General features: G+C 37.9%; 2 long non-coding RNA genes across 3 annotated transcripts; one reads left to right on the top strand and one right to left on the bottom strand.

Moving 5' to 3' along the window:
* Window positions 1–2442: 2442 nt before the first annotated feature.
* On the top strand, window positions 2443–6681 carry LOC124168100. The gene is made up of 4 exons (XR_006866842.1): window positions 2443–2893; window positions 2980–3161; window positions 4861–4985; window positions 5082–6681. It is a non-coding gene; the product is annotated as an uncharacterized LOC124168100 (long non-coding RNA).
* Window positions 6682–21878: 15197 nt separating this feature from the next.
* On the bottom strand, window positions 21879–25030 carry LOC124168296. 2 transcript variants are annotated; one of them, XR_006866895.1, is made up of 2 exons: window positions 24103–25030; window positions 21879–23421 (listed from the first exon to the last, which is right to left on the bottom strand). It is a non-coding gene; the product is annotated as an uncharacterized LOC124168296 (long non-coding RNA). The 2 variants fall into 2 exon arrangements; XR_006866896.1 differs by having other exon boundaries at window positions 24107–25030.
* Window positions 25031–26023: the final 993 nt, after the last annotated feature.

The following is a 26023-nucleotide window of genomic DNA, read 5'->3' as shown; positions in this document are numbered from 1 at the left end:
TTCATGAGACATTTCTCCTACTCCCCTTAGGACTTCCTCATCGCTGACTCGGTCGATCCATTTATATACTCCCCGGTCTTCTATGTGTGCTCTGGGCATTTCTTTAAGATATTGTAGGTTTTAAAATATTGATCCTCGACGTAAAAAGGCAAATTCAATCGGTCGATCAGCTGGAGAGATTGGTTAAATAGGGTGGTTTCCTATTATTTTTTTATTGCCTAAATCGAAAGATTATTACTCCTGGAGTACGCATTTCACGCTTTTAGATTTTTAAATGATGATATCTATTTTTCGCGATTATACGATTTCGCGCGAAAATGTTCAAGCGCGCGAAAACGCGACGGCTAAGTAGGAATGATGGGAAAAGTCCGTGTGACGTATTTCTGGTTCCCGCTGCCGTCCTGTGAGGTGACCTTGAGGCGAGGCTTGAGCGCTGATACGACGCAGGCTGCTAGCAGGTAGCAGAGTACCCTGCTAGCAGGTAGCGCTTGGCTTAAATATGGATTATTACTATCTTATCAAACGAAGGAAACTTTCCGACCTTAGGCAATTTTAATAAGTGATTATTAAGAGATGTTTCCCTGAGCTCTGTGACTCATGCATGCATTGGTAATCTCAGACGATGTAAAACTCCTATCCTCTCGTGTAGAAACTAGGTCCCTGTGACGTCACGTGGAGTGGTATCGCATGGGCGCCAATCTGACCATTTTCAAATAAGGTTAAAATTAACCATTCCCATCCGTCTAAACTGGAGTTTCTAAAACCAAATAATTTGTATATTATGAAAACCCTAATGATGGGTAACGAATAGAAATTAATGCATTTCGTTTTCTTTGATGAAGGAAACTACCCTATTCGGGCCGGAAATCTGAAGAGCTATGAAATGACAAAATAAGCGTCGGCTTCTTGGATACTTGAAAGAATGCTCTGAAAAATTGGAGTCGTCCATCGACTAAATGTCTAAACGTGCGTCACCCAGTCTGATACGTTTCACCGTCTCTGTCCCCCTTTTCCGAATGGATTCGATGTGTGCAAATCGCATTCCGCCCCTCTCCACTCGCGCGAGGCAGTCAGTCCCAAGACGCCGGAAGTGAAGCGGAAGGGATGGAGAGGGTGCATGACGTGGGGAGGGTGTGGACAGAACTGACGGAACTGACCTATGCCACTGGCATGGAAGACGTTCTTAAAAGAGACGGACCAAATCCGACTGTTGCACAATCGTTCATTCACAAGGGTAAAAAAAATCTCTTCCTCTCTCCTTATCCTTTAGCATTTCTCAGTGGCGGTTTAATGGCGTTGTTATACAGGAGGAGGGCTCATTACTTGGGTGGTGCGCAAAACCTCTCAGCAATAATGCGCCTGAGGTCTTTAATGCGCACGCAAGTGGATTTTAAATATTCATCAGTATTTTTCTGCATTGTTTTTTAAGTTGGTGAAATAAATACCATTATTTGAGAACCACCTTATAGGTAACAGTTTTTTTTATTTTCTTTCTTTACCATCCTCGGTGGCGGCGGGGTGAAGCTCTCACCTACCAAACCGAAGGTTACGGTTTCGATTTCCGCCTGGGTAAATTGGCATGGGTATTTTTGACCGTCCAACGTTGTTTTCAGTTTAATACCCAGGTGTAAAGGCCTTAAATACGATGTTTTCGGGGCGGTGAAGATAGATAAATTGCAGAGGAGTGGCCGTAACTCCAGACCTCCTTAATCCTCCACTGGCCTTCCTTTCGCTCTTAACCATGAATGTTCTTTTCTTTCTCTATAAAGTGATTCATGTCAAAGGCAGAAGAGTTACTTATGTGATGGTAGAGCTTACAACGTTTTTAGCTACATGGATACACGAATAAACGCATTAAGGGTTGAGGGAGAAGGGCAGGGTAGGGAGGTACTCTTCCTTGGAACACCTCCCAATTCCATGATTTTGGTTTGGGGTGTCCCCAAATATCCGAAATTTGATTAGAGGACCTTCCGGTATGCCGTCCGACCCTCTAACCCATTTGCCACCACGCTTTCCTATTCTTTTCATTAGGCACTGGGAAAAATTATTTGTAATCTTTACAATTGTATTATTGATAATTACTAATAAATACAATTGTACGATTGCACAAGAAAATGATCTAATAACATAGCAATGCTTCCTAAATATGGGTCGATTCAATTTTATTTTACGTGCCTAATAGTACCTATTCATCGTTCTTGTCTTCGCGAGAGATTAAGGTAGTTTGAGCGAGATAGATCCGTAGTCACAACAGCGACTGTATCTTCTCAAACTTTACAAGTATCAAGAGTTTTTAAGGTTTTCGATACAATTTTATAATTTTTTGTCGGGTAAATATTTGCATCAGTTGCTTATTTTTCTCGGTAATGAACAAAATATACGTATTTTAAACTCTTATCTTGACTTATTACCAAAGGTACCAACGGTACTTTTAGTAATATAATACTAAGTTTCCTTAATATAGTATGGACTTAATCCCGACTTGGAGTACGATATCCTGGCATCTGAAATGTTCAAACATAAAAATTTAAGGGTTACTTATATTAGAAAGCTATTTTAAAGCATTGTATCGCTAGAAATGACATATGTCAAAGAGACGTTCGACTTGGCAACAACGTCAAATTTCTTAGGTTGGTGCGACTCTCAACTAGCAACTAGAAATTCAGAGAAACAAGTGAATGGCTTGAAGCGTTACAGGAGTGCAGAGATTTCGGTGTTGAAATATACTTTAGAAAGTCGAGTATTTCTCTAACTTTTTAGTGAAATATGCCAGTTTTTCAGCCTTCTCTGCTTTAACGATGAAGTCATCCACTAGTAAAGCGGGGCGGTTTGTGCGGAAGAAGGAATTTACGAAGGGACAGAAGAGTTCTTCTCGAACGTTCAGTGAATATAGGTAAGTGCTCTAGTAAATAACTCATTGCGAATTTAAGATTGGAAATATGTTATTAGCTGAAAATAATTTTTTTATTTCATTTATAGTGTGCGTCCTGTCATGTGTTGGGAATGAGCAAATGAATCGGGTTTTGGCAACCCTAATTATTCCGTCTGTCGCCAATTCCACTTGGAAAAGGTAGGAGCGATCTGTGGGGTCAAAGGTTGAAGATGCAATCGAGTACGGAAGCTGTGGAGGTGGAGAAGCTTCTCACTTTGGCCTTAACACCGTAAGTTTCACCGCATCAGTTTAAAAAATGAGACTATAAGTAGTAGCGTTATTGGTCCCCCGAAACCCAATGTGAAAGTTAATTCTTTTTTTTTAATGTGCCTTGTGGTTGCATTACGTTCTTTCATATCTCTTGGAAATATTCAGTCGGTGTGCTTTTTATTTCCATGTACATTGCATTCCAAGAACATTACCAGTAGTAGGTCCAATATATAAACTAAAATTTAGGAAATGCAGAGGCTTTAATTTTTTTGATGATTACTTTGTTCAAGTGTAATTTTAAATTAGTTTCATTTAATTTTTTATTGTCCTTCAATGTAATTTGTTATTGGTTCCTTTGGATGAAATCATTATCGATTAAGTGACTGTTGACTGGAATTTGGTGATGTGAGCTATATAAAGTGTTTGATATTTAGAACCAGAGAATTACCACAGATTTGCTGTTTTTAACATAGAAAATCAATAATTGCTGGATTGTGTTAATGTGGATTATAAGTTGATTAATTATGGTGATCTGTTATCAGGTCATAGGATTAGAAGTCTATCTAACATATATTTTCAACTATAGTATCCATATCTTAAGTATTTATTCAGCAATTGAAGACAATCTAATTTCTCCTTGATTATTATTCCTTAGTCATTGTTTCTTAAAGAGGTAAAGTACTCAGCACAGCCCTTTTACTGGTGTGCTCAGTGTTGCAACTATTAGTCTATGTCATAATTTTACATGCTACTTATTTATCTAAGACTTTCAATATTTTTCGTGGATCAAAAACTTTTTCTTGATTTCTTAAAGGGATTACCTGTCTCCTCTAACAGCTATTTGCATGTGCTTGCCAGAAGAGGAGTATTAGTTATAATTCAATCAGCTTTGTTTCCGTGGCCATACCCTTTCCACTTATGATGTTCATCCTTCTCTCACAACCTGTTTTTTTATGCAATGTGAAGAAATGTTTTCTCTGTCGTTAATTTTTTAAAGTCAAGGCTGTACATACTAATTGCATACCCTTATTCATTTCAAATTCCTAATGTTGCATTGAGTGAATGCTAATGATCACATTGAACTTATCTTTCCAAAAGAATTGCATATAATCATATTTTACTAGTGGAAATAATATTGCAGGAAAATGTTCCTATCCATCGACATCATCTCCCTGTTGTTCTTGATGGTTCTGTCCTGATTGTGGTTGCTTTCCTACATTTATCATAATTACAACCTACTTCACTATATCTGGTATGATGTTGGGCACAATATGGTGGTCTTTAATATTAGTACAATTAAAAAGACATTGCAATATTTCCACTGAGTCTTATTATGACAACAACAATTGAGAATGTTGTTTGTAGCAATGAAACGCGTTTTGTCATAATAAAACTCAGTGGAAATATTGCAATTTATAATTTTAGTAATACTTCATTATACATACTGATTAATGTTCTAGTTAGGCTAATGAGTTCCAAAGTGGCAAAATGTATTTGTGTCACATTAACCAATGATAGGGTATAAGTGTCTGACACATATACAATGTCCTCCCTAATGTTGAATCAAGAACATCATAAGTTAAGGGGTAGATTACCTCCAATGTTATCATACTATTTCTATTCCTTAGTTTTAATTCCACCCAGTCACAGAAATCTAAGTGCAGTGCATTGGCTAATTAATATGTGGCCCCTCATTCAGTATACATAATTTATTTCAGTGGCATGACTCCCAGTGAAGAGTCTCCTATGCAGTGCAATGATGGAGCTGAGGTAGATATCATTGCCTCTTATGATTATGGATGGCAGAAGAAAGGCAATGGGTAATCATACGACAGTAAATCTGGTAAATTCCATCATATTTTCTGGGAAATAAATTATGCATAAATTGTTCCTCTTTATTATGTTAACAGTTAAAATGTCTTTCTTTTTACATTCACAGGGCATGGGTCTGTCATTGATTACCACTCCAAAAAATTACTTGCGTATGATGTATGCAGGACTATCTGTGCAATGTGTAGAAGACACAGAAGGTGGGAATGTTACAAACCCTGTGGAGTGTTATTTCAAGCTTAATGATTTCCCAAATGGCTACAGCTGGCATTAATATGGAGAAGCTGGTGGAAATACTCAGTATATGTGGAACTGAGGGAATAAGATTAAGTACACATGGGAGAGAGTATCAATGGTAAGCCCCATGTCACCATCCAAAGGAGAATAGAGTTTCACAAGTCTATTGAGGCTATTAGTAAATATTTTGAGGAGTTGAGAAAACTTAAAGAGTATGATAAATAAATAAGATGATAAATAAAAAGAGAAAATTAAAAAGAGTAAGACTGATAAATTATCTTATGCCTTATGTATAGCATGGTTTAAATGTACATAGTAGCAATGGTCATACTGTAAAGTCTATTAGAGATTTTTTAGCTTCTTTAAGATTCTCCCCACGTCCTCTGGCTTGTGGTAACAGGTGTCTCCTGAGTATTTTAACTAGTATCTTCAGGTTTGCTGCAAGGGTCTAAAGGTTTGCGTGACATAATATTGGGCAATTTTTCCATGTTTTCTTTTGGGTGATTATCTTGTATACTGGTTAATGCGTCAACGCCTTTGAGTGAGAATGACTCTTTAGAAACTCCCTCCTGAATTGTTAGTGGGATTTTGTCGATAGGGCTGATCAATTTCTTTGCACACCTTGATTGGCAAGAAAATTATGCTGTCCCTCCCAAGGGATTGTTGTTAAAAGGGTAGCAAGGATTTTATTATTATTTGCATCGGTGAAAGTTATTTTAAAGTACTGTTTAACTAATTGCCATCTAATTACTGAAAGACATTGTGTTCCACTCTATGTATATAAATATCTTTATATATAAAATTAACCTGAAAATGTCCACCAGCTTCTCCATATTATGTAGAAATAAGGTTAAGGCAAATCTGGTGGTCTCCATGTTCAATGCTATTGGCTCCTGAAGTTAAGCACAATCAAGATCAGCTTACATAGCTAACATTGGTAACATATTCCCTTTCGTATTATATCTTTTGCTCTTACAATGACTTCGGGAACAACCTAAGTTGCTTCACAGGGACTGTAACTTGCCTCCTTACTGTAGCCTTCATTTTTTCTTCTATTCTGCTAGAGTGGGGCACATGGCATATGCAGTGTTGAATGCTAACAAAGAAATGTTTCTTTTTAAGACTAGCCTCTGCCCATTTCTTCAAAATTTACTGTGAATGCCTGAAGTGTATTTTTTTAACACTGATTTGAAGGAAAAAATCTCACTACTACATTGGAAATATGAGGGAACATTATCACAAGCAAGTTAGAGTGATAAGACAGCAGAGAAATACCTCATATACAAACAAACAAAGTATATAGTAGCCAATTTAATATCTCTTGGGAGCCCTGGCTCTCCTTTTTATGTTCTTAGCCAACACTCAGTGAAACTGAAATGTGTATTGCTACATATATGTAACATTGTAGAGTGCTTTTCTGAAAATATTTTGTAATTTTTGTTATGTATTAATAATAAATATGTATACCAGAAGTGTAGTAATATATCATTTTTTGTCTGATTTCTTCCTACAAACCCTAAGTTGGTAACTATGTGCATATATTTCCAGAATAGGGCCTTGAGATGAAAAGCAGAATATTGAAATTGTATCCAGTTTAACTAAAGGTAAGGGGTATTGCAGTAGGCATCAAGATGAATGGCAAGCTTCATTTAGAATAGTGTTATGGATATTTTAGTGGTTGAAGCACAATATTGTGATTTTTTAGCTTTTAGTATCTCTGTAATGATGTAAGCAGAAGTCCATTTGGTGTGAATTTCTTGTTTAGAGATTTAGTAGGTTTTATGCATTGTGGGATGAATTCTGATTTCCAAAAGGGAGATGATTCAACAGAATTTTACCATAAACGAAATGTGTTGTTTGACTTAAGTGTAAACGCATGACTACACTCATAATATCTCGCCATGAATCCTGTCCTTTCGTTTATGTAAGGTTCGGACTGCGTTGACTTAAATATGAAAAGTACTTGTCAATAACTACCTGTTAACGTTGTTCAATAGGTTTCACGCACGGCTCATACCTAAAAGATGGTTTGAGCCACTCGATTTCATCACAAATAGCAAGTTCATTAATGCGGATGGAGAATCGTACTTGTGAAAGTAAATACGCAGACACCTTTAGTATGCGTAAAATCGGTAATATCTTTCCTCCCAAAGCATGCCAAATAATATTTACGTACACATAAGAAATCTCTTCATTCGAAGTTTACAGAAACCCAAATAGTATCAGGAATCGCGAGTCTCATATTTCACTTCCCAATGTCCACCACGAAGTAATTTTTGTACTTGGAATTTACTGCGACAATATGGAAAGTCAGTACACTAAACTCTTACGCAATCAATTATATCCAGTTATTCCTTTTCCAATTATTCCTTGTATGCGATCATGTTTGTTTACGTTTAATTCTAAAGCAGCGTTGCCAAGCCGAATCTTCCGGCATCCGGTCGTCTGCAGGAAATGCCTTTTCGACGAAAAGTTTTTCTTTTATATTTTAATTATACTACCGGTGACCTATAATTTTAATGCAACCAAAAATTCATAAATGAAGTTTACTACACTCAGTTAGTTTTTCGTCGATTTCTATGAACGGGAAATAATTCTTTTTAAATAAATACTGTCGCCAAAGCGCATGGCTCCTATCTATGCCATGTAAATCAGCTTCTCTTTGCTCACAAATATCTCTGAATTTAGCCCGGTAAGGGGTGTATATTATGATATCACTGGAAAGATCAAGACTTTTTCTTTACAATGAGATAAAAATCATAGAATTCTATGATGATTGATTTTTCGCTCAAACTACCTTAACAGCCGCAGTATGTCCTGTTTTCTCGGGCGCTAGCACTTGTTTTTACTTTAATAAAGTCATTGTACTTTGTGCTGGACCAAAGTAAATTAAGATTATAGAAGCCTGTTTGAAGTCAGATGATATTTTAATTTAATTTCAGGTTATTAAGAATTTAGAGAAAAGGCCTGGTTACACAGCACGTTTACCCGTTCAGGACAATGTCAAAATGTATGATCGAGTAAATGAACACGAAAACCACCCAACTTGTACGAATATACTTTTATAGTACTTGTACAACAACGATTTAACCGTATTTTACTGCCTGAATACGCAATTCCAAGGAAAATGATCGACTATAACTCCTTAGTTATTCCGTTCACAGCACTGAAATTCCTAGTGTAATACACACATTACATTTTACATATTATATCCGAATTTCAAACCCCTGCGACGAATACATTATTCTCAACAACAGTTTAATCGTATTTTACTGTCATAATACGGAATTCCATGTACGGAAAATAGAACCTGTTCTAATTTGGTTCATGGATTCGCACAAGTTCTGTTCCGGTCCACAGAAATCGTTCATACAATCAGACTTTTACTCGTGCGTGTTAATGTTTCGCGTGAACAGGCCTTAACACGCCGAGAATGAAGAATTAAAATTCTTAGGTAGATACGTAGCGAAGCGGGAATGAAGTCTCGGCTCGCATAACTGACCTATGTCACTGGCATGAAAAACGCACCGGGTGAAATACGGGCCAAAAGTCCGCTTGTGCACACCCGTTCATCCAAAAAGCTCAAAAATGTCTCCCTACTTTTCCTTTTCCTTGTCCTCACCCCTCCTCCGAAACACCTCCATCAACTCTGCCCCCCCTCCCGCGGCTGAGAATCGTGTTCTGAATAAACTTGACATTGAAAAGGGATTCCCCTCTCTATTCAGCAAAATGGAGGCAGGTCAATATCCCACCCTCCCCCACCCCGCCTCCGACTCCTTTGGGAGAAGGAGAGAGGGGAGTGGGAGAAAAAAAATGAAGAGCGACTTCCCGCGGAAAATATATGTGCCTGCCCCGCTTGCATGCGTGTGAGTTTGTCTCTCTTTCCTCCGTCTGTGTGCATGAATGAGCAGGTTGGGAGTAGTGTTGGTATGGAGGGGCTCGCGGAATGTGCTGAGTTTCCGGAGGACGTTTGCTAGTAGTAGTAGTAGTATGCGTTTTTTCGTTGGCGGGCTCGTATGCGAAAGCGTCTGGTCCCCTGTGAGGGGGTGGTTCAAGAGAGTCCCCTTCTTCCTTCCCGACTTCCCAATCGGTCTTGTGTATGTTTTCCGAAGACCCCGCATGGACCTGCATTTTACTCCTGATCATCATCGCTGGTCAGCAATCTTAAGATTGGTTTGACGCAGCTCTCCACTCTATTCACTTATCTCCTCCGGCTTCATCTAATTTTATTTTTCTTTAGAGGTACTGAGTGATATTTTCCATGTATTTCATTGTATTTGTAGATACTCAGGTTTACATTAGCTCTCTCAGTAGGTTTTCGCAGGTTTTTCACGCCCCCCATTTGTGTGGGCGTTTTCCTGCAGTGGGTTTTTTCCAATAAGGACGACAGTCAATATCCTTTGGTCTTTCCCACGTTCACTAACATCTTTTTAAACTTGGTCAATAGTAACTTTGTAAACTAATAATTTTATTTGTTGATTGAAAATGGAACTTCTATTTATTTTTATGTAATTTCATGAGCAACTTGACAATGTATTTAACTGCATATATTTCATGTTTGACGATGGGTTAGATGGAAGATGGGACTCTCTAGTCCCAATCTCGCCCAATAAAGACGTTTATTATCATTATTCTCGTTGGCCAATGCTTAAAGTTGAGGTTTATTAAGAGGGGCATGAAAACCGGTACTTTTTTAATTCATGCGTTAATACCTATATTTAACTAGTGAAGTAAAAATGTTTCAACCATATATTCAATCAATGCGCAATATAGATAGAAAAGTCATGGTAATAATATCATGAAAATAGCATGAAGAGTATGATTTTTACAAGCGTTAAAACTGGAGTGTCTAAATTTTTGGTACGGACAGTAGGCCCCTTTACCAATTTATTGTTATTTTCCATTGTGGTGGAGCATAAGCAGAACATTTTGAATTATTGAAAATTTTTTAGACGAAACTATATTTGGTTCGAAATAAGCATCATTTACGTTCTATATGTAAGATTTATACCTATATCATCCTCATTGGTCAGCAATCCAAAAATTTATTTGACACAGCTCTCCACTTATTTCTCTTACCAGCTAATGTTTTCATATATACGTATTTCCCCTTTTTCACATTGTCTTCATTTTCTCATCTTGCCGTCAACTTATCCCTCAACGATTGTCTTCATCAGGCCATCATGTTCCAAAATATGGGCTATAAGGATTTTCCGTCTTCTTGTCAAAATTTTCACGAGTATTCTCTTCTCTCCCACTCTTCCTAACACTTCCCCATTACTGACTCGTTTTCACTCTTATATCCCTCAATTGTTAATTTCGAATAAACTTTATAGATTATATGATACGTTGAAAATGAACGTTACCAAGGCCTAATCTTACGTTGTATAAACGTTGTTTCTTGTTTATAGGCCCAAAAGTGTACAACTTATTACCTGATTCATGTCTGAAAGCAAAAAATAATATCGTAATTATGAAAAATATATGGTCTTGGTTGTCCAGAATGCAAAGTATGGAGGATTTTTTTCTATAATATAATACCATGTAATACATGTACGTACTTACTTCAATTCAAATGCTGTGCCTAAATGTATATATGTCAGCATGGCCGTATGTAATGATGGTAGCCAAAAAACAGGTTGTCCTTAATGGCTACCTAAAGTTACTCCGTTTTATGTAATTAATTCTGTTTTTTACTCATATTTTTTTGGAGTAATAAACAATTGGATCTGAGGTTTTCGCGGAGTTTCTCCACATTGGTAATGGCTTTCCAGCATTCCTCCTCCAAAGAGACTACGCGGAGGAACGCCCGATAGTCGTTAATAACGTTGAAGTTCTTCATTTTCGATTGCTACCACTTCGGATGTTGTGGCGTGGACAACGGTGTCGCTGGCACAACTTCCAGTGTATTCAGGTCGTAGACGACGAATAATGTAGTTTCCTTCATCAAAGAAAACGAAAGGCATTGATTGCGATTCCTTACCCACCATTAGTGTATTCATAATGTACAAATTATTTGGTTTTAGAAATGCCGGTTTAGACGAATGGCAATGGTCAATTTTATCCTCATTTGAAAAAGGCCAGATTGAAGCCAATGCGATGCCACTCCAAGTTACGTCACAGGGGCCTGGATGCTATACGAATAGTCAGGAGTTTTACATCGTCTAAGATAACCGAAGTATGCATGAGGCGAAGAGCTCAGGGAAACGTCTTAATAATCACTTATTAAAACTGGCTAAGTTCGGAAAGTTTTCTTCGTTTGATGATTCGTGATGCCACTCCACGTGACGTCACAGGGACCTAGTTTCTATACGAGTAGATAGGAGTTTTACATCGTCTGAGATTACCAATGCATGCATGAGGCACAGAGCTCAGGGAAACGTCTTAATAATCACCTATTAAAACTGCCAAAGGTCGGAAAGTTTTCTTCTTTTGATAAGCTATTAATAATCCTTACTTAAGCCAAGCGCTACCAGCTAGCATGGTACTCTGTTACCTGCTAGCATCCTGCGTCGTATCAGCGCTCAGAGCCTCGCCCCAAGGTCACCTCACTTGCGGCAGCGGGAACCAGAACGACGTCACACGGGATTTTTCCCATCATTCCTACTTAGCCGTCGCGTTTTCGCGCGCTTGAAATTTTTCACTTTTCATTTAATCGCGAAAAATAGATATCGTCATTTAAAAATCTAAATGCGTGAAATACGTACTCCAGGAGTAATAATCTTTCGATTTAGGCAATAAAAAAATAATAGAAAAACCACCCTATTCTTCGGCCTCCTGGCTGAACTTGCTTTCTTTCGCAGGCTCTACCGCCAGCTGTTGTTTTCGCCTCAGCAACTGCCGCGATAGTGAACGAAAATAAGGAATTTCATCGCCTCCCGTGGAAATCTTCGTTCTCACGATATAGTACGTTATTTGGGGATGGTGGCCGACAGTTGAGGTCATTTTTGCCATTAGGGAAGGGTAAGTATGCAAAGGTGGAGAGAAACCCGGCGTCGACGCGTGGACACTCTTAAATAAGGGCGCCAAGGAGACTATGGCTTCAAGTCCCATCCGACGGACGGAGTGCTTTTCTTGAAGTGCCATCACAAATTACCCAAGTTGGGATCGGGCAGTCTAAATTTTAAAAATTAATGCCGTATCTTTTAGGTAAAGGCTGTAACTTTTATGAGAAAAGACTTATGAAAATATGCTTAGTTGGGAGTTAAATTGTTCTAATTTGGAAATATGATAAGACGACTCATAAGTTGGATGATATTCCCTCGAAATCAGGAGACAATTGATATTTTATAGAATAAAAATTATAAACTCTTCTCAAAATAGAACCTTAGAATATGTTTGTGCCACGTTCGTAGTTTTTGAAACCCTTGATTTGCGATAAATTAAGTTCAACTTTTAAATTAAAACTTGCATTTACTGCTTCGAGTGGCACCGGTCTTGAAATCGTTAATTATTATTGAGTTTATTAAAGGATACTGAGTTTAGTGATTGAAGCACGATATATTTTTTTAATTTTCCCCTTGGATTTAATAGCATCGGTGCAAGCGGAAGCCACTTGTGAAAAATATTGCGCAAATGTCGTGATGGTATGTGTCCGAATTCTCCGTATAACTGGTAAATGTCGGTCGCGTTTTTCCCTTCGTGTTTCTACTATCGACTTCTTCCCATGAACAGGTGTGTGCTAATTCATAATGGACGAAGGCCACGGTCGATGCCACTATTTGGAGCTGTTACGGCAGCTGGATTGAAAAAAAGGTTTGATGGCTTAATTTGACATTCAAAACGCATCGTTGGCCTTAGGAGCTTCGTGCCTCAATTTATATTCTCCTCACTCCCTCCCGTGGGAATTCCGTGTATTAGCTAGTTCCCCGCACGAAACATCAACGCTAGCTTGCATAAGAAATTACTACTGCAATGACTTACCCCAAGTTATAGAAATGTTGACATTACCTTCTTTTTATCATCATTTACACCGCCCGTTATTATGTCGTCTGCAACCAGATTCCTTTACGTACTCTTGTATCTCACCAACGATTTCCTAAACCTGGACTCGTGGTAGTATTGGCATAACCATTTGTTACTTTTTTTAAATTGGGCGGCAGCTTCCGCATTTTTTTCATTTTAAAGTTATGAGAAAATGACTGAATGAGGTAGGCTTTTTTGTCATAGCTTCATTTTTTTCATTGCATTTATTTCCTAAATCTTTTATTGAATCGTGATTTCGCGTATGAACGTATTACCATATTACATGATTTATTTACGAGTCATGAAAGGAACTCAAAAACCATGGATATTGTAATTCATCTGAATACTAGTCGGCACAATGAGAATTTCTTTCCCCTTTCCAAAACATATTTTCATATAAAATATTTCCCTTCATATTTATTTCCTTCCATTAATCATCAGAAGTTCTTTGCCCTGATTGGTAATTTCTTGGAGTTTTTTTAATCAAAAAAACCATGTGAAATTGAATTGAACTAACTCAGCATGCTGTTGTTTTGAACTCAAAGCAATGACTTTCATTCAAACTGCACGGAGGATTTCGCGGATTAAAAACACAACGGGCGTACAAAATTCCTTTCTTTCGTCACGCCCCGAAATGCGAACACACGGTCGATTGGCAGCATTGCCTCTGGGCTCTGAAAGGCGCCCCTCCCGAGGACGAGTGCTCGCATATCGAAACCTGTTGACTTTCCGATGGAAATCCCTCTCTCGTATTGAAAGGAGGGAGACGGATGTGATGGAAGGACTGAGGGTGGAGGGGGGGAGGGGAGGGGAAGGTGTGGGAGGAAATGGGTGGAAGGGGGGTATTTCCTGGATGATATTTCCCCCATCCTCCCACTCCATGGTATCCCCCACTCGGCAAACGGGGCACGGACGATTTATCGCGACTCCGTCTGGGGACCGAGGTAGGGGGGGAGAAAGGAATGTTACGTTTTTTTTTCATTTATCGCCTCTCGCTTGTTTACATCTTTCCGCCTCTCTCTTGTTTTGACTCCCCACGCCTTTGTATTTGTTTCGCCGCGATATTTTTCCGTCCATTTCTTTCGAATCCGTCTGTCTCTCTTTTTCCCGCGTTCAAACTCTTTTCAAGTCCGCCGAGACGTGATGGGGGAACCGGTGACACTGTGCTTGGTGTTCGTTCTTAATGTTTTGCCTTGATACGGGATTCATCTCACGTTGTTTGATACGAAGATTAATTAACGGCTTCTTCGCTTTGGTATTCCCGCAAGCCTTCTTCTTCCTGTAATTCGCAAGTTCCCTCATGCTTTACCGTTCCTTATATCTTGGTGTTTTTCAGCATTATCTTAAGGAGTGAAATTTCTAACTTATCTACGTTTTATACATGCTGTGGCTAAAAAATAATTTATATTCTATATCAGAACGACGAAGTGATGAATATGGTGGGTGATGAGAGGCAGCTTCTAGATGAGATACGTGGGAGACAGAAGATAATGCATAGAGCGAGTACTTAGCGGAAAGAAGGATTTTGAAAACAATGTAAGAGGGTAGGATGTTTGGTTAACGAGGGAGAGGACGGAAGAGAAAAGGATTTAAGATAGAATGGAAGGGAGTAGGCCTTATTGTGAATGGAAGATTGAAGTACATTAAGGAAGGAGAGACTGCTAGAATGCATCATACGTACTCCATGGAAACCTTTCTCAATCGGAAGAATACTTTAAAATAATAATGTTATACCAATTAAGGGTCGATCAAAACGTTTTCCCTCTCGCTTGCTGTACATATAATATCTAATTTTATACGTGCTTTCTCAAAATAATTTTTCATACCTGAAGTTGGAGTGATTGATTTGGTACGAAGTGCCCATTTTCAATCGTTATGAGTAAGAGTCGAAGACGTTGTGCTCGAAGGTTTGATTCATGGTTCTCACCAACGAATTATTTCAATACTCAGACGCTCAACTTTTCTTCTATGTTTTCCAAAATAAAATCGTAGCATGTCACAAATGCTGTTTAACTGCAGATATGAAAATTTCGCGATGAAAACATTTTAAATTTTGAAAAATGCAATTTGTAGGAAGGTCTTACTTATTAACGACTTTTATTCGAAAAAACATTCATGTCAACGTTTTGTCATCCCGCAGCCACGAACACGTTTATACCGATCTTAATCTTAATATACCGTACTTAAGGCATTACGGACGGACTTTTACCAAAAACCAGGGCACGCTTCTACGAAAGTGTGTTTGAATTTCGCGGTTTTCCGATACAGTGGTATTGACACCACCTAAGGTTCCCGGATGGCTAATTTTTGCATTTTACATCGTATTTCCGCGAATATAACATGGCAAAAAAACCATATCCCGAAACGAAGGCATTGTCAGAAATGGACAACGAATGATCTACGAACGCAGCCACGCCTGACCGTAATAAGGCTTCCAAACTCCCACAGCAGTGGTACAACGCAAATTAAGAGCAAAATTGTGACTGAGGGACACTACAAACTTAATATTTATAGAAAATTTTGAATTCTTCCTATTGGATTTGAAGGTTGAGTGCTATTTTAGTGCAGCCGAAAATTTCGTCTGAGGTCCATTTAAGCATCAATACATCGATCAAACTTATTTGTTTCCGTCAGACATAATCATGATACCTCATCTCCTCTTATAAGAAAATATCGAGTTTACGCTAAGTAAGAAAGGGAGGAGTTTGTGCATAGTGAAATATTCTACCCTGCTGAGACTTCAGATAATTATTTTACACATTCTCTTTCTGATTGCTTAACCATAGCATTAGAGCCTGACTACAATTCTCAATTAACAATATCTGGTTTCCTGACACCATAATCAACACGCCCCAACGCAGCATGCAAGCTGGTGTCTGCCTTGAGGTACAATGAATCACTTTCAGATTAATAACGGAAGCCAGGTATGAGCGTATTGTACGGGTAAAAATTCCTGATGATATCACCAAGTATATTGTGTCGGTTATCGTAGCATAGCATTTCTCCTTAGTTGAAACGGCAAAAACTTTACAAATAAATACCGCGATAGAATATACCACCATTTACACCTTTGGGTATCTCGAAGGCGGGCAGTTGGCAAAGGATTAAGCAACGCATATATATACTTGCAATAGGTAACAATGTTTCGATAATAGCATAAACGAGAGCCTGAGTCCAGGTCGGAAGAGACTCTTTGCTGCTGCGCGTCTTGCGAAGAAAGAAAAGGGATACAAATATTTACGGCTAAGGCATGGGACAATACTCATGAGGAAGAAGGAGAACGATCAAGTGATCACTCTGAAATCCTCTGATGACCTGGAGTAACTGTAAGCATTCTGTGAGTGAGTTATGTAAGTCTTCAACCTATCTTTACTAACAAAATGCAGAGTACTGTTAATGATCGTGGAGTTATTGGTAGCAGGTTCTTTGTCTTATATGAGTCTCTTATAAGAAGCCTATGAACGAATTTTGATAAATTTGTATTTCAACTAGTTAATCTCGATATAAAACCCACTGTAATAGTTTTGACAGAAATTTGGGTTAATGACACTGAAGTATCTATGTATAAAATAACTGGCTATCGGAGTTTTGATATGATAACAACTATAGGGCTGGTGGAGTTATTGCATATGTGGCAGATAATTATGAGTGTTTTTTTATTGATTTGGGTAAATTAAAAACTGCTGATATGGTTAAAATAACAGTAGGGATAAATAAGCATATTTTTTCAATAAAAACCGATTCGGGTTTATGGGTGGTATAATTACAGAAGATGCCTTATTAAAATTCTGTTTTTTTTTATATTATTATTATTATTCAATCTTAAAAAATTAAATGTGTGTATATATTTCTGTGTATTCTCTAATGTTTAGTAAGTAAGTTTCTGCTAACACAAACAACACACTACCCTGACAACATATACAAATGCGCTAAAAAATCATTGAATTGTACACTGGCTGGTAGGGGTAATCATGGCTTTACCGGAACGGCTATTTACGCGCCTTCGGCGCGCCAACTAATGACTGGAAATTAAAATTCTGTTCAAAGCTGAACTATGGGATGAATAAGAATTTTAGAGTTGCCGGCTTGCTTTTAGACATTACCAAAGCCTTCGACTCTGTTAATCAAAAGATGCTAATGAATAGATTGCGGGAAGCGGTTATACGTGGAAACGCATATTATTGGTTTCAAAGTTATCTTTGTGATCGAAATCAATGTGCACGTCTCAAAAATTACTATAGTGAAAAGATCCGACTCACCTGTGGTCTGCCACAGGGTTCTGTGTTGGGACCCATACTGCTTTTAATATATGTAAACAATTTATGCGCTGGCAGGTCAATTAAGGTCGTTCTCAGATGACACTGCACTAAGTAATTCTGTTAATAGTGTTAATGATCTATATGAACACATACAAAGTGATCTTTTAGCACTCAATATGTGGTTTTCGGCTAATTATATGTTGTTAAGTGAAAAAACTCTTCATCCGCTCCATCGCTCCACCCATACATTCTGTGTCCTGGACTATAAATAGGTGACTCTATCTATTACACGATTCACGTACTATTTTAAGACTTCAGCATCCCTATTCGTAAGCATTATGCTGCGCAAAAACCTAAGGTATCGCGGAGAAACGGCGCGAGCACTCTTGCCACAACAGGATGAATGCGGTGGACGTCACAGCATTGCTGCTCACTTTCACCGTTCGACGATTGCGCGGCGGGGGAGAAGGAATCCATCGCCGCAGGGGTGAGTAATGGCCTCGAGTCTAAAGAGGCGTCCTTCGACACATCTCACGCTCGTGATCGACTTCAACGGGAACGCAAGTGCGAAAACTGCCTCCCAATGCACAGAGAAAGGGTAGGTTATGTAAACATTAGCCAAGGATTGGATTGGAGAGGCGGGAAAAGGCGGCTGCATTCCTGCCCTTACTTCAATGCCTACCATCCAACACACAACTGTTCTACAGGCGTTCTAATCCTTGCGGAATCGCAAAGTCGATTTCATACGACATACGATACTTTTGATGTGTCTAGATAAACAAAACTGTCTTACTTGCTTTCAATTTGAGGATAACTGGAGAACATAGTTAAATGCATAGTTTGAGGTGTCATCTGGTGAAATTGCTTCATTTAAGATGATATGATTTTGTACCACGACTTTTTTTTGAGCTTTGACTATGTTAAGAGGCTATGTTATACCTCCCTATCGACCGGTATTTTTTGTCAGGCATTACTCACGTATAAGAGTGGTTTCTATATATCCTTGAACGGAGTCGTTCACGCGGACCCGAAATGGCAAATTTATAAACTGATTCAGTATATAGGAGGGAAATATAAAAAAGTACTTGAAAATGGTGTTACAGCCGAAACCGGTAATAAATAGAAACTGTGTATTTTGTGGAAGTAACAAAGTGTTTTCATTGTTAATATGGAACCCTTCCACCACGTAAATGCTTCAAGTTTTGATTTAAAAAAGTACTCCTCGATCAGCCATTTTCTCATAACTCTAAAATTAAAAACTGCGGTAGTTGCCGTCTACTCGTAATGACGTCACTGCAGATTTGGCTCATTAACTCGTTCAGAGAGACCCAATCCTTGACGGAAAGAATCGTTCATTAGAATTTTCATGACCTCGAACCACGCGAACCATCGAGAAAGATGCGCGAGGCCGAGAATTAACGGAGAAGTGGTGAACCTCTCGGCAAGAGTCGGTGACGTCATTAACTTTTCTGCGAAATGGTTGAGCGCATTGAATTTTCTCCGCGAATGTCTCGAGAAGTAGGCGACGCGTGATAATTTTCAAGAATGATTGACGACATTGTAACTACAGCTCATTGATACGTTCAGAGAGCCCCGATCCTTGACAAAAATATCTTACACTGAGGTGTTCATAAAACCGAACCTGGTGAGACGGATATGCGAGACCGAGGAGTAGGGTAGACCGAGGAGTAGGGTAGACCGAAGAGTAGGGTAGACCGAGGAGTAGGGTAGACCGAGGAGTAGGGTAGACCGAGGGGTAGGGTAGACCGAGGAGACCCGCTAGGCAACAATTACCTACATCATTAACTTATCTGCGAAAGCCCTCGATTGTTCCCCTGGAATAGCTAAATTAGTACGAAACATGTCCAAAAACGGAAGGATACGGTTCCTTTTCTTTTTTAAAAACTATCACTGAGATACGGAGGAGACAAAATATACGGATGGAGCGAGTACTGAGCGGGAAGGGAATGTTTATAGCATAGATAGAGGGTAGAGTGTTGGATAAACGAGGGAGAGGAAGGACAAGAATAGGTTTTTGGATAGAATGAAATGGAACAGGCTTTATTGTGAATTGAAGAGGGAAGTCCATGACTGGGATGTTGAGGGGTTGTTAAATTTTCCATGCAAACCTACGTAAGTCGGTGGAATACTAAAATAAGAAAATCACCATCAAATATGGAAAGAATTGGAGAACGAGCCTATCAGAGCCATACTTATCTCGCTGTTCGTAGGAACTTCGCATCGTAGGTGATGAAAAATTGATTTCGAATAAAATCGAAAATCGAATTTTGAAAGCCAAAAAGTTGAGGAAACAAATCGAGCGACGCGCGATCAAAACTCGATTTTTCGACTTCGATCTTGGCTATTTCGTTTGGTCGACCATCGACTATGATAACGCCATGCGTATGTCTTTTCTCAAAGGCCGGTAAACTTGGAAAGCACGCCCTCATTCATCAAGAAACAATAGCAATCAGCTAATCTTTCAAAAACATTTAGTGAAGCCAATTGGTTCCAGGGGGTTGTGTTTGAATCGCTCGTAACAATTCCACTCACTCACCATCACGAGCGGTCCATTACGAGTGCTCACCCACACGAAGGGTAATTGGTGTGTTTGAAACTTTTCGTCTCGAAGTCGTATTGGAGCCTTCGTAATGAGATGGATCACGAGTGGTGGTTGTGGCAACGTTGTAATTTCCTTCATTTGTTTACGAATTCGTCAGTAGCGCGGTGTAAATTAAAGTAAACAAAGGCGTAAATATGAAGTTATCGCTGAGCAGAAATATATGCTTCGGCAATTCATTCTGAAGGTACACTATATAAAATGAAACGCATTGCGACATTAATGATTAATTAATTATTAATAAACCATTAAGCGTATTAGTTATTTATATTTACGTTACATTAGCCTCTTATTCTTCCATATCTGATCCATATTTTTCGGTAAATGATCGTTTTCTTATAAAGTAATTATTTTTACAGAGTGATTAGCTTAAATGAAACGTAAAAATAACTACTTACTCAAAAATAGAAAAACATGTAGCATCGTATATGTTGCTGAGAAACTATGTTTCCATAAATTGCCATTTAAGAATCTCATAACATTTGTTGTGATTAATAAATTTTCCCTCAGCGTTGGCAAGATTTGAAATCTGCCTCTAAAGTAGCGTGTTACAATCGTGAGGGCACCCAGACTGGGAGTGGAGCCCCTAAATTTAGTGAGCTTAATCATACTAAAATACGTATGATAGCACTGATAGGGAAGAATGCGACACACGGGCATGAACACTTGCAGGAAATACTAATCATTTTCGATATTGAGGTAATACTAACATTAGCGTAGCAGACCCCAAGTGTAGCTAAGTTGAGTATGTCACAAAATAGAATCATTGGTTATTTCAGCAACAGAATTCATCAGAAAGCCAGGTAGATAAAGAGAAAATAGTGAATCTGTGATCTTTCTTCCTTTGACCCGACCCCATCAACCTCAAAATCTCCTTCCACATCTACTAATAGTGTTTCAACACTTATTTCCACTTTCCATAATTATTCAGACCCTCTCAATTTCTAATCCCCACTCAAGCTCACTCACTTCCTCCTCAAATCAAACTACCACACCAAGCACCATTGTTTCAATTCTCAAGACGAGGCGGACGATTCTAAAGCAAGTCTTGCATAATATCCCAAGAGGAAAAGCTTATACAGCCTGTATGTGCGACTACATAGTATGTGCAGCAAAATGGCCCAACTTATGTATCCATTTCCTATTGGGATTTTAGCCTGAAATTAGCTCTGAGCTCTAATTTAGTTTTTGTGTGAACTTTCCAGCCTATTGTTTTTCATCGAAAGTTATTCTGTACCATAAGTATTACTACTTCTGTGCTGAATCCACTTTCCATAACCTAACACTCATACATGTTTCTATCCCCCTGCGCATTTTAATCAACTTTAATTATGCCTAGGACAAAAATTAATGCTGGAAGATAGGAGCTATGAGAGAAATGCCAATTTTTTCCAAGTTAAAGATGAAAAAAATTCAAGTAATGAAAAGAAAATTAGAAGATAGGAATGGAGGGAGGTTTAAGATGTGAAAAAGATAAAATAGAATTTGATCTACATAGGGGATTTAGTATCCAATAAGACCTGCAAGAATATCCTCAAAGCAATGCATATATACTTCATGCCCAATTCTAATTTCTTGTAATTAAATAGGGGAAGAAACACAATATAATTGTTACAAAAAATGTACTCTCCTATTAAAAAAAATTCTATAGCCTCTTGCTTAATCCTATTGGTTCAATCTACGACTCATCTTGGTTTCTAAAGGATGCTGTTATAAAATTAATGCTATTCTAATCCATTAGCTTTGTCACTATTATAGGTGAACATTTAAATTCATCTTATACAAGGTCAAGGTTATATAAAAAATAGTATCAGTAACATGCATCTTGGCATTGAATTGTCTTTATTTTCAAAGAAAAGTACAACACACAGTATAGTTGATGCACTGCAATAGAAATAACGTTTTTTAAGGAGTTGGTATACATCACATTCATGGATCACATTAATGTAAAGTTGAGAAAGTACAGCATATCATAGAAACATAAAATTTTGTATGCCATAATGGATTTATTATTGAATATTGAGTATTAACAACCATTATGGATGGAAAACCTATGATCCTCATTAATCACTTTCATAAAAGACAAATAATGCAAGCAATCATCAAATTTATGAGTAATTCCATTCCCATTGGCAGAAAGTAATCTCCACTGCATACCATTGTGGACATACCTACACCTAAGTAGGGAAACCAAATAGAAAATGAAGCAGAAATGGTATAAGCTGAGGAAAAGTAAGAAAAAGTAGCAGTTGAAGGAGTAAAAACATTGCTTTTACCACATGGTGATTAATTTTGTCTACCACGGTCTCATTACAGCTAACCATTTTAAAGGTCTCACCTTGAACATGTTACACTGTAACGAAACCATGGTCAGACACAATAAATCACCATGTGGAATTAATAAAGTTTTTATTCATTCATCTCCTATGATAAAGCATTTCCACCGAGTTACACCCACTACTGAAGATACGTCTCTTTCGGGTAATACACCGCGTGGGTCCACACAGTGTATTACCCGAAAGAGACGTATCTTCATACTCATCGACCCGCGGAAGCCTGCTTAAGGAAAGTACACCCACTACTTATAACTATAGTAAATAAACCTAAACCACACATGAAAGACTGTCATTCAGACTCCTGCTTATTGTACAGTGGGTGTGCCTTGGGAGGCTCGGTATGAATAGGGCCAAAAAAATATGCTTCAGCACATTTGAAGAGAAAAATTGGCTTGGACATCAAAACTGTTGGTATTGAACACCAATGTTTGTTGGAGAACCCTAAAAATTGATTTAACTGTTTGGATTAGTTTTAGATTTTGAAAGATTGGAAGATGGGTTAAGTGAAACAAGGTACATACCAAGCTTGTTGTGATAAAAAGTCACCAAGGAGTCAAGCAGTTTATCCTGCAATCTGATAGGCCTGGTTACACGGTACATAAACACATAGTTAATGAGTGAAATCATGAACGATTTTGGTGGACCGGAACAGAACATATACAAATGCATGAACCACATTAGACAGGTTCTATTTTCTGTTCCTGCGTTCACACAAGTTTGGTGGTTATACAGTGCATTTTCATGTTCATTCACACATTCAATCATTTAAGCATTAACTTGTGCATGTTAATGCATCATGTAACCAGGCCTTTACTGATGGTAGACTTCCTAGTAGATCTGAGAATTATTATTTATACATAGATTGGTATTCTGAGAAAAATGCACACCAGAGTATTTCCATTGAAATAATTCGTCAACCAAAGAACCACTGAACAGCATCCTTTGGATTAGTATTTTAAATGTTATGATTTAGCAGGGGTTGACCAGAAACCTCACCCAAATTTGAACCTGGGAGAATCTGGTTGAGTCAATCTGAAAAATTAAAAATACAACAGTAACAGAAAAGCAAAATATCAAAACCTTCAGATTAAAAAATTGAACAGAAACCATTAAAATCAAAGCAAGGTAAGATGAGTCAAAATAATCTTATTCTAACATGCCTCCTAAGGCTATTCATAGCTATTTGAGGATCAATTGCTTTGGGGATATATTGCTATAGAACATAGCAGATATGCATGGTTTCAATTTGTATAATCATGGATATATAATAATTATATTCTATTTCGGAAAACCAGTTAGGTAAGTCAATGTAAGAAGCTCATTAGGCTACTCATTGAAACTTAATATATCATTCAGCAGGTAATGGGTTACAATGTAAATTTCTAAAAAGTAATTGACCCTAGTTGCTTCAAAATAAAATATTATTAAATCACATGAACTCACCACTTGCATATTAATCAAATGATATATGTTATAATTTAAATAATCCCTTTCCTTTAACACTACATGATTTTTTTGGAGATGCCACCATGGCAATGTGAGTTCCATCTATTATTCTGATTTTCATAGGGAATACATACATCACATATAAGCAGTAAAAACCAACCACTTAATGCATGACGCATACATACTTGCCTAAGAAATATAGCATTCAGACTACTGCGTTCACTATTCACGGATGTTCATAAATTTTTAAACCAAGTTAGTATATACCTACGCCAGCGCTATGATATTGAATTTGGGCTATGGTCCACGGTCACCCATCGTTAAATAGATAGTCATTTATAGTTTTTGTCACCTCTTCCACACTCCGGCACAAAAAGCTTCTCTCCATGTTCATATATGCATCATAAGCTATGTATGACACTTATTGTCCAACAGCATTTACGGTAAGAGTAGCCAATACCTGTAATGAAATGAGTGTTTATCTTGAGGCAAAGTTGAACATTTGTCGACACACACGGTTACATGCGCGAGTGAGAAACAACCTTAATGTATTTTCATGGTTATCTATTCGGCTATTTTAAGTTAGAGGTAAGCTAATATGTAATGAGGCCCATGTTACACAATTAAATAAAAGATACCAATACTCGGAATTAGTAACATGTGTTTGTGCAATAAAACTATAGTAATGAACGTCCCGTCTACATAAACTAATGACCGAGGATATTTTTCGCAAAACTACCGTTCTAATACGAAAGATCAAAGCCAAACTTGAAGAACAATAAATAAACTTATCCTAAAATAGCGAAATACGGTAACGGAAGGACATAAGCACTGTTAAAACACTTTTAAACGAATTATTTAGGATGAACGGTAAAACAATTCAATTGCACTTATCGAATCTGAGTAAATAATCATTCCAGCAAGGCACAATTTGCTTATCAACAACCAGAAGTCGGCTCTCCACCACATATCACTCCCTGCAGAAATGTTGAGAAAACAACAAGTGAACGTATTTATATTGTACGCGCTTTGCGTACGGCAGTATTTGTTTTGGGGGGAAATTCAAATACACCAATTTAAAATTAATGTTAATATGCCAGCACATCGCTTTTCGGAGTTCCTCATTACCTTTCTTTACATGAAACATGATCTTTTTTAATGATTTCTTAAACTTTCGCACTCCAACTTAGCAGAATTATGTTCTGAATTTATTAACATATTGCAAGTTAGAACAGCGGTAATAAAGTTAGGCTTATTCGCGTTTCACATCTTATTTAACGTTGGATCACCACCATAAATCGCTGTAAAATTTCTATGAATAAAAAAATATACATTCATGCATGAAACTTGTGTACTTACTTTGTTTACATTACTTACAGCTGATGTCCGTGAAGCTTCGGAGATGTATGGCGTCAATCAGATTTTGGGTACAGCGTTCATTGAGGCGAAAAAGGTTTCTGAATTCCTTCTCACTCAGTTCAAAGGCGTCTCCTCTTCTCCTGAAATTACGCTGTGTTCTCTCCGCAGTTAAATCCTCGTCGCCAAAATTCTCATGCGCGTACATTAACATCATGAAATCCGCCATGTTGTTTACTTGGTATCCATCGTAGTCAATCCTTCGTAATCATCCCGACCGATAGCTACCGAGTCAGATAATTACGAAGGGTTTTTACGAGTGAAATTTTTACGAGTGATTCAAACACACCAAAATCCCGAATCGCTCGTAATTGTACCACGTGACTCCTTGGTTACGTGCTCCGAATAATTACGAGCGATTCAAACACAACCCCCCAGGCGTTGATCTCAAAACTTAAACGTGCATGCATTTCTAAATTTTTACACCTTCTAATTCAAGCATGTATTTTTAGTAGTTTTTTTATTTTTATGTATCTGAAATAAATATATTTTTAATGCTTTCCAAATTTTTATTAAGTATTTTTTGGACAAACCATTTAAAGAAAAGAAGCGTTGATTTTTTCGATTAATCGACCTTTCGATTCAAAATTCCATTTTGTTGAATGGTCGAGTTTTTCGTCCCGATAAAAAATCGATTTCTCGAAAAATCGAATTTGACCGACGTATTTCCAACACTAAACATCGTATCCTTGAAATGCATTTGGGACGGTCGTGAAATTGGCTCAGTTTAGCGTCGTTTTTTTGTCAAGCAATTGATCTTTCGATTTTTGTT

This window comes from Ischnura elegans, chromosome 11, assembly GCF_921293095.1.
Source record: "Ischnura elegans chromosome 11, ioIscEleg1.1, whole genome shotgun sequence".
Classification (NCBI taxonomy): Eukaryota; Metazoa; Arthropoda; class Insecta; order Odonata; family Coenagrionidae; genus Ischnura; species Ischnura elegans.
The sequence above is the reverse complement of the archived record's forward strand: the minus strand, read 5'-3'. Positions and strand labels throughout refer to the sequence as shown.